The sequence below is a fragment of the Prionailurus viverrinus genome, chromosome X (assembly GCF_022837055.1).
Source record: "Prionailurus viverrinus isolate Anna chromosome X, UM_Priviv_1.0, whole genome shotgun sequence".
Lineage (NCBI taxonomy): Eukaryota > Metazoa > Chordata > Mammalia > Carnivora > Felidae > Prionailurus > Prionailurus viverrinus.
The window spans coordinates 92,533,529-92,544,203 of NC_062579.1; the positions used below are offsets into that span (position 1 = coordinate 92,533,529).

The 10,675-nt window shown below is 37.4% G+C and overlaps 1 pseudogene; it reads right to left on the reverse strand.

Moving 5' to 3' along the window:
• Positions 1 to 10,061: 10,061 nt before the first annotated feature.
• Positions 10,062 to 10,272, reverse strand: LOC125157902 (NADH dehydrogenase [ubiquinone] 1 alpha subcomplex subunit 1-like; annotated as a pseudogene).
• Between the last annotated feature and the right edge of the window lie 403 nt (positions 10,273 to 10,675).

A 10,675-nucleotide genomic window follows, 5' to 3' on the forward strand; every position in this document is an offset into this window, starting at 1 on the left:
GTTGAGTTAATATGGCTGTGGCCAGTGAGCATGATTGTGGGAGTTTCTGTTTGCAGGAACCCCAGGCGTGGAGTCATAGCACTCTCAACCAGTGCCAAGCCAGTGGTAAAGCCTGATGTAGACCCTCTGGACTAGAACCCCTGCAATCTGGAGCTCTTAGCTCTAGCCAGGAAAAAGCAAGGTTGGGGGGGGGGGTGGACAATGTGGCCCTCTGTGACTTCTGGCACCGGTTGTGGATTATTAAGTCTCAGCATAATGTGGGAACACTTGTTGAACATCACAATGGCCAGGTTGGGGTTTCAGTATCCACTTGGAATGGGCTATTAAAAAAAAGTACCTTGACAGCACCAAAAATGTGGTGGCTTATGAGAGTAAAGGAATCAACTTCATGGTCTCCCACCCCACTGCTTGGGAGGCAGCTGCAGACTGGATGAGAGGACTACCGAGTGCCATGACAGAAGGTGGTGTGGTGTTGTAGGAGCCTATGAATGAAACAGAAGCTTTGTTTCAAGTGTGTAAATATAAAGCTATGAGCTGTTACATCCTTCTGAAGCAAGCATCTGGAAGAACAGCCAGTTTGGAAGTTTTATCCAATCATGTAGGTGTGGAATGTTATTACTATTTAAGGTTATCCTCCCCTCCCCTGGAGTGTTGTGTGTGTATGTGTGTGTTTTTCATCAAGGGCTAAATTCCTCCCCTCTCTTGAACCTGAGAGAAGTATCTGAGAAAAGCTGTTGCCAGTTGTAATTAACTTTTGAAGGTCAAATTAAATGTTGTTTCTAAGTTAAAGAAGAAACACACATAATGAACAAAAACAAAACAAAACAAAAACCCTCAAATATGTGAAGTGAGAATTTTCTCTGATTTAGCTTGAGTCTCAACTCATTTTCTTCTAACACTCCTTTCTAGTTACCCACAGAGGAGAACATTGTGGTCTATATTGATTGGTATCCTTTTATATGTTGTTAGTGAGCATGCCCTTTTATATCTTGTCTTTGGAAACAACAGAATCTCTGGCATGCTCAGTTTCTTTGCTGGCTCCCAGCAGTGAAGTGGTCAGAAGATTTCTCCTTCCTTTCTGGTAAAGATTGTGTAAACAATTTGCATTACACAATTAGCTTTTGAGTCCATTCTTTCATTTGATCCTTACAGCAAATCTGTGCAGTAGTCCTGGCCTGAGGTGTTAGCATTTTTTTAAAGACCAGAGATTGAGTTGCAGAAGGAAAGTCACTTGCCCCACATTTTTGTAGTCAGAACTCAGAATCTATTTTTTGCATAGCACATATCATTCACATTGTTTGCTTATTTGGTTGATCATCCTCTGTGTTCACTGCCACTAGAACGCAAACTGAATATTAATAGGGGTCTTACCTGTTCTGTTCATGTCTATATCCCCAGAGATGAGATCAGTGCACAGCATATACTGAATGCTTTGTTGAATCTTGAAGACTTGGTCTTCTGGTCACAAGTCCTGTGGTCTTTTTCATTCTCTATGGCTGCTCTTCTTTTGCCAAAGTTCAAAGAGATAGATGGAAAAATGCACAAATGATCATGCAGCTAGTAATTAGTGGAGCCAGCACCAGAACCCGGGTTGCTTACTTCTCAGTAGATTTGTGTTACTTTAGTTTATTTTTGGACACTGACAGACCCAATGCTATGCTGTGTTTTTTAAAAGATCCTTGAGTGTGGATCTGCATACTCTAAGGCCACTGGCAGAGTCTATCTTCTGCAGAGTTCTGGAGTGGGAAAAGCTTGTCTTCTTCACCTACACATCTACCTCCCTTTCTGCCTGAGGCTCAGCTACTCTGTATTCTCTGGGTACTTAGTGCCCCCCACCCTGGGTCTCACCCTAGCCTGCACCGCAGTGTTCAAGATCTTTCTAGATCCCTTCTCTCAAATTTTTCTCTGTCCTTTGACCCACTGTTAGTGCAAATGTCAGTTGCTAGCTAGATGGAGTCAACTTACCTCTTTGAGTCTCAATTTTCTTACCAAATAACAAGGGTAATAATATTTCCTTCTAATGCCATTTGTGTGATATGAACATATATATATATATATATATATATATATATATATATATATATAAAGCATCAATGTGTATGTTATAAAGCATTTTACAAATTATGTTTTGTTATTAGTTTTTTCTAGGCATTTGCCTAATATAGTGAACAATAAGTTCCTTTAGGACCCTAAGGTTTTTTTGTAATGGTTGAGTTACCTTTTCTGGGTTACCTAGTTAAATTTTAACAAGGATATTCAATACCTTTCACCTAAAAGAGTAATGCCTCTGATGGGAATTTTAAGAATCTTGGCAAATCTGTGATGGACAGGTTTTTATGCGGGGATGGGAGAAAGCAAGGTTTTTAGGTCATTGCTATTCACTCTTTCTTTGCAACACGACTCACCTTGACTCTTTGTTCCTCCTCTGTAACTTCTACCTCTGCTGAGTCAAGAATTTTGGTCAGAATTGTCAGTACACTGTGGTGGATGGTTTGGTTTGAAATGATTTGAAGTGATCCTACTTATTTGAAGCCCATGTGGTTTACTTCCAGACAGATGCTCACTATGACTCTCCCATGCTGGAGCACATTAGGCCACAGATCTCTGCTGTGCAGGTGTAGCTGATTTTGGACAAACTGTTCCTTTGCTTGTTGTTGTTCTGTGATTGGTGGACCAAGGCCAGTGAGATGAAAGGTGAGGGTTAAATAGTGCACAGAAGCCCACATTTGAAAAAGCTGGGGCCAAGCCAGAGGGTGTCTGATTCATATGGAAACTTGCCCCAAGGGGCCCTTATGTCAAAATCTGTCAACCAGCAGCTTTTGCAGAGTTGTGAGACCCTGAGGTTGGTGTCTTTCTAGGCATTTTCTTGTCAGAGCCATCATTCCAGAAAATTATAGAGTGTGGATTGAAACTAAGATTATAGGTTTAAACAGCCCTTGCCTCTCTGCAACTAGGGACAGCCTAAGCAATGCCCAGAAGATAAATTTGGTCTCAGTCATTATGAAAATTGAAAGTAATGCTTTACAATTAAGAGTTTGAAAACAGCCTTTAATTTAGCTTCCATAAAACATTGATGGGGTGGGAGGGTGTGATGGCTGAGGGCTCAAGGGGCCCGTATTAAAGAAGAGTAGAAGCTTTTAAAGCTTTGTTACTAGTTTCAACGTGGTTCAAGGGTCTTGGCAATCTCAGGGCATTGAGATTGTTTGGTTGTTTCAGGTCCTGTGAAAAGGAGTATTCAACATCTTTGTAGTCAGAATCATGACAATTACTAGAAAGGCAAAATGAACGCAAGTATTCTTGATAGGTTAGGTGGACTCTAAATAAATGGACCTTAGAAATAAAGAAGTAAAAGAGACCAAGTTTAAGAAATAGGGATATTTTGGAAGGACTGAGGAAATTTAAAATAAAGATAGAAACCTGTGTCATCCTGAAATGTAAAAAGAAAGGAACAGTTAACATAGAGTGCAGATGGGACCAAATTGGAAAAGAAAAAGCACAACACAACAAAACAAAACATTGGAAGATGTCCTATAACTCCCCACTCAGAGGGAGAATTGTAGCCTAACCAGAAATAGTCGAAATCCTGGACCTCATAATCTCTCCCTACTTTGAAAGAGCCAGGGCTAAAACGGAACTTAACCAGACTCTATGATGTAGAGACCATCCATCTGAAGATGTACTTGTCTGAGTCTGGCCGTCAGTGGAGAAGTTTCACCAAAGAGAGGAAGCAGAGTCAAAGTTCCTTAGAGAGCATGTGTGTGTGTGTGTGTGTGTGTGTGTGTGTGTGTGTGTGTGTGTTTGGGATAGAAGAAGGAAGAAAGTTAGAAGCATCTAATATCCCATCAAACTGAGATTTTTATTTATTTTGAGAGAGAGCAAGAGAGCGAGCAAGCATGAGAGGGGGAGGGACAGAGAGAGAGGGAGAGAGAATCCCAAACAGGCTCTGGGCTGTCAGCATGGAGCCCAATGTGGGGCTTAATCTCACCAACTGTGAGATGATGACCTGAGCTGAAATCAAGAGTTGGATGCTTAACTGACTGAGCCACCCAGGTGCCCCATAGGGGTACGCTTTATGGGACTTTGGCCTCCTCTCTTCTTCTCTTCCTTCTCATTACACTCCCACATGATAACTAAAGTTAATAGCCTGATGTATATCATTCTATACATTCTCTATATTTACTTCATCTGATTCAGACACAGAGGTTTTTTTTGGTCAATATTTTATACAATTGGTTATCATGTTAGACATTTTTCTTTATCTTTTATTTATTAATATCTAGTGGATTTGGTGAGATTTCCACAATTCTTTTAATGGCAGTAAAACAGCTTATAATATGAATGTATCAGACATTATTCAATCATTTCCATATTAATGGGCATTCATTGTATTTCCAATTCTTTTTTGCCATCGCCATTCCTGTTGCAGTTACTATTCTTGTATTAGTTCAAACCATGAGAAATTATTATTTTCGTAGACCAAAATAGCCAACTATCAAAAACAAAATTATGATACTATCTTGTGATAAATAAATTGGCAATAGCGTTCAGGTTTGAGAATGTGGAAAATAAAATCACTTTTGGGTTCAAACGGAAAGTCTCCTAGAATACAGAGAAAAGAAGCAAGGAGGTAAAAATAATGAGAAAATCAATAATAAATATAATGGACCAGTGAATGGAGAACCAATATGTGGCCAGTGTATGTATCTCAGCAGGCAAGAATAAATGCAATAGAAGCAATAATAGAAGAAAACATTTCTTAAGTGAAGAAATGGCTGAATCTGCAGATCAAAATGCATCACTAGGTACCAGTTGAATTTACAAGATGTGACTGACACCTAAATAATCCTGGTGAATGTACTGGATTTTGAGAATAAAAAAAAATTCAAGCACCCAGTCAAAAAAGAGAAACAATGAAAAACCAAAAATAAACAAGTCACCTCAAAATTAAATAAGTTTTTGGCATTTTGGTATAATAAATATTAAATGCAATAAGACAGTAGAGCAGCATTTACCTATTTGATAGAACAATATTTTGACCAAGGTGTTCTCTACCCTGACAATGCAACAAAAAGATACCTTCAGAAATATTCTACTCATGTAGAATATGTGGACAATGAGTGAGGTGACTCAAAATAGGTACTCAGAGTCACCAGAAAACAATTTGAAAAAACAAAGATCTTAAGAAAATAGACTTTAGTATAAATAGATTGATGCATGCATTGAATTCATTTAAACTTAGAATTACTTAAATGATGTTATAGATGAGGTTATAAAAAACGCAGATATTAATAATCCTTGAAAGAGTAGGTAACATTGTTTCAAATATTGAAAATACAGAGTTTTGTCTAAAATATACAATGCCAAAATCACCTGGGAGATCAGGATGGGGAAGGAAAGTTTCAAGGATATCCATAAATTCATGTATTTTAAATTTAAGGGTAACCACATGCAGAACTAAAAGCAGAAAGTATACTTTCCAAATTACTAAAGCAAAAAAAAGTCAAAGATCATCCATATTAAAAAAAATAAGTAGGAACAAATAATAATTCAAACACAACAACAGAAGTAAGACCAAGAAATGCCAATAAATGTGTGAGTTAAACATTTCTATTATAGAACAGACATTCACAGACTGAACTAGGAAACAAAATACACCTGTACTTCCTGTGGCTTATAAAAGACATGTGTAAAAGTAACTCTTAAAGGTGAAAAGTAAAAGGATGACATATATCAGCAAATGCAAGCACAAAGAAAGCATATTAATAGACAAAGTGGAATCTCAAGCAAACTCATTCATAAGATAAGGCCGTTTATTTATTATTAGTTTAGCCTTGCTCTAATAGTGTAGTCATTAGCTACAGGTGGCTGTTTGATTTTAAATCTATTTATTGATCTATATATCTCCATTATTTATTTATTTTTAATGTTTGTTTGAGAGAGAGTGTGTGCACAAGCAGGGGAGGGGCAGAGAGGGAGAGAGGGAGAAGGAGAGGGAGAGGGAGAGGGAGAAGGAGAGAGAGAGAGAGAGAGACAGAGAGAGAGAGAGAGAGAATATCCCAAGCAGGCTCTATACCGGCCAGTGCAGAGCCTGACATGAGGCTCGATCCCACGATCTGAGCCAAAATCAAGAATCAGAAGCTTAACCAATGGAGCCACCCAGGCACCCCTGCCTTTAAGTTTAATCTAATTTAAATAAAATTGAACTTAAAACTTCTATTCCTCAGTAATAATAGCCACATTTCAAGTGTTTAGTAGCCACATCTGCTCAAGTGTTCAACAGCCAGCATATTGGACATCACTGATCTAGAATATGTCCATCATCTCTGTTAAATAAACAGTACTGATAAGGGATTAAAAAAAGGAAGCATAATAAAAGTATAATATTTATAAACCTTTATGCACAAAATAAGATCCATTTAAAAATTATAATTTAATACTGCCAGATACAAGGAGAAACTAACAGTATGCCAATGGGAAAAGAGGAATTTAACATGTAAAAACACAATGTATGAAGCATTATAGAAGATCTGACTATTTAAAAAAAATGTTTTTAATGTTTATTTATTTTTGAGAGACAGAGGCAGAGCATGAGCCGGGGAGGGGCAGAGAGAGAGGGACACAGAGAATCCAAAGCAGGCTCCAGGCTTTGAGCTGTCAGCACAGAGCCTGACGCAGGGCTCAAACCCATGAACCGTTTGATCATGACCTGAACTGACGTCAGACACTTAACTGACTGAGCCACCCAGGCACCCTGCAGACCTGATTATTTCAATTAGTAAAGTTAAAGTAATCAATTCAAATAAAATTCTTTATCTGAAATAACTATATCTTCTTTTGTGTACCCATGGAACATTAAGGAAATGTAATCATATTGGCCATGATGTAAAGCCCAGTTTTTTTTTTCTTGGTAAAGCCCAGTTCTAAAAAGCATACGTAGCACACATTCAGTAATATTTGCAATTAATAATAGACATACAAATGGAAGCCTTACTTATTTCCACATACTTAGGAAATGTAAAACTTCCTTTAATAATCCTTGGGTTGAGGAGGAAAAGCAAAAGCCACAGTTCACAATACTTGAAAAAATAACCACAAGAATATATTGTGCCTTAATCTAAGAGTTATAGCTGAGCTTTAGTCAGAGGAAAATTCATAGCTTTACAAAGTTTCTTTTAGTAAATGTTCAGGTTCCAAAGCTACAACAACATAAATGTAAGGAAAACATGAGGAAACAATAAGATTAGGAGCAGATATTAATGAACTAGAAACAGGAAACCAGTGAATTCAACTAATCCCTAAATACTTTTTCTTAAAAAAAAGGGGGGGGGGAGTTGGTGTAGGGGACCAAATTCTAGCCTAATAAAAGTAAGAAAGGAGGAAAATCCATAAAATCAAAAATGAGAAAGGGACTATAACCATAAATATTAAGGAGATTTTCAGAGCTATACAGAAGTCATGTGTAACTCTATGCTTTTACTTGAAGATCTCACTGACATAAATAATTTTCTGAAAACATAAATTATTAAAATTGTTCAAGAAGTAGAAAGCTTTAGGGGTGCCTGGGTGGTTCAGTTGGTTAATCATCCAACTTTGGCTCAGGTCATGATCTCATAGTTTGTGGGTTTGAGCCCCCATCGGGCTCTGTGCTGACAGCACAGAGCCTGCTTCCGATCCTCTGTCTCCCACTCTCTGCTCAGCCTTGCTCATGCTTATGCTTACGCTCACGTTCTCTCTCTCAAAAATAAATAAACATTAAAAGAAAAAAGAAATAAACTCTTAAAAAAAAGGAAGTAGAAAGCTTTATAGATGAGATAAAGAGATAGTACCCATGGGTATAACTTTACAGATAGAATGTGTCCTAATTTTTTATTTTTATCTTAAACATTACTTTTTAAACACTAAATTCATATTGATTTATTTTTGTGCATAAAAACATAATATAAAATTTCAATCTTAACGATTTCCAAGGGTATAGTTTAGTACTGTTAAGTACATTTACATTGTATGCAACTACTTGCCAGCACTTTTTTACCTTTCACAATTGAAACTCTCAATTGTGAAACTTTCACAATTGAAACCCTGAGACAATAACTCCCCTCCCTATACCTCTCCCGTGCCTTCATAATCCACCATCTTACTTTATGATGCTATGAATTGGACTGCTTCAGATACTTTACTTAGGTGGAATCATGCATTATTTGTCTTTTGGTGATGGGCTTCACTTTGCATAATATTCTCCAGATTTATCCATGTTGCATCATGTGGTATGATTTCTTTCCTTTCTAAGGCTGAATTATATTCCATTGTTTGTAGTACATACCACATTTTATTTATCTGTTCATTCACCAATGGATGCTTGGGTGGTTTCTTAAATTTTTTGAAATATTTACAAAAATAATATTTTATAATATGTACTGCTCTACATTTTGCTTTTTGATATTAAATATGTAGAATAATTTTTTAAATTTAAATTTTTATTTTAGAGAGTGCGAGCACAGGAGAGGCAGAGGGAGAAGGAAATTTTTTTAAATTTTTATTAAAAAATTTTTTAATGTTTATTTGTTTGGGGGGGGCAGAGCATGAGTGGGGGAGGGGAAGAAAGACAGGAGAGAGAGAATCCCAGGCAGGCTCCATGCTGTCAGCATGGAGCCCAATGTGGGGCTCAAACTCATGAAACCATGAGATCATGACCTGAGCCTGTATCAAGAGTCAGACACTTAACTGAGCTACCCAGGAGCCCCTGTAGGAGAAAAATTTACTTCATCAGGACTGTATATATTATCAATAATTAAAGATTTGCAAAATATATATGTGTCATTGTCAATGTGGACATTTCAGGACACTGGCAATCAAGAAGAGCTTGGTTCAGGACTCCTGTGTGGCTTAGTTGGTTGACTGTCCTACTCTTGATTTCAGCTCAGGTCATGATCTTGGGGCCATGAGTTCAAGCCCCATGTCAGGCTCTGTGCTGGGCATGAAGCCTGCTTAGAATTCTCTCTCTCCGTCTCTCTCTGCCCCTCCACTGCTCATGCATGGGTGCACCTGCTCTCTCTTAAAATAAATAAATAAAAATAAAAAAAAAAAGAAGAAGATCATGTTTCAACCAAGTGGACAGTCCTGGGTACTCAGCATTCTTAATAAGGATTTTCCCAGTTTGTGATGTGGGTTGAATTTGTATAGGTAGTAATTAGGATCATGATGGAAAGGAGACTCTTTTCATCCATTGCTTAATAAGACGTACTTCATTTGGGAGCATTGTGAAGTGGAAAGAACCGAATTCAAACCACATCTCAGCCGCTTGGTTTATATATATAGTGGGAAGATACCTTCGTTCCCCAAGCATTAATTTTTTCATTTAAAAAAAGTGGGGCAGAACCTACTCAATTCACTTTTTCGGCTTTGTGAGGTGGAGTCTGTGAACATATGTTAAAAAGTATATTTGGTAAATAGTAAATTTCTCTTACAGTAAGTTATCCAGTAGATATTTCTCCCCAAATATAATGTGCCTCTTTCTCAACAAAGTATTTATTGAGCTAGAATATACATACAGTGAAGTACACATATTTAACTTTTGCAGTGTGATGCATTTGGACCTGCTCATTTACCTATGAAATCTGGATACTGAATGCTTCCATAAACCCACAGAATTTCCTTGTGCCTCTTTGCAGTTCATCTCTTCCTTTACCTCTGCCTTGTGGTAACCATTGGATTACTTTTTATCATTGTAGGTTAGTTTGCTTTTTTTTGAGTTTTAAATAAATGTAATCTGGTATATTCTCAATTTTGTCAAGCTCCTTTTACTCCACATAATCTTGAGATTTGTTCATGTTGTGTGTATGAGTACTTATTTCTTTGTATTACTGAGTATTCTTTCATTATATGGCTGTGAAACATTTTGTTTATCCATTCACCTGTTGATACACCTTTGGGATGTTTCTAGCTTTTTTTTTTTACTTTTTTTTTCGTTTTTATTATGCACTACATCAATACACTGCATAACCTTCTAGAAGGGGTAGATGAGCATTACTGAGTTATTTTTCATTAGCCAGGAAAATACTTCCTTAATCGACATTCTCCAAACACTTTGACCCGTAGTAACAATTAAGTCCAGAGACACACACCTCTTTCCATCAAACTCCAGTGATATGAATAATGGACAACCCTCTTTTCTTTGCCCCCATTAGTGAACCTATGGATGTGTGCAGTGGCGTTACTGGGGATGATCAAGCACGTGGCCATGACGCTGATCCCGGGCAGAATCTCGAACCTCATCGCACCACAATTGCTAAGGCCAGACCCTTCCTTCCTGGTCCCCTTCAGGTAGGGATGTTTGTAGTTTTGAGGTATTCTGGATAAGGGTGTTAGGATCATTCATGCACAAGTCTTTGGATATAAGTTTTCACTCTTCTTGGGTAAATACCTGGGAGTGGAGTAGATGGGTCATATGGTAGACATTTAATATTTTGTGAAACTTCTAAACTATGTTCCAAAGCATTTGTAGTATATATATTTCCACTAGCAATGTATTTAAGTTTCAGTTGTTCCACATCTTCTTAATTTTAATGTTGCTGTTCTTTTTATCTTTAGACATTACAGTGGATATTCAGTGTTCTCATTGTGATTTTAATTTACATCTTCCTAATGACTAATGGCATGGAGCATTTGTTCATGTTTT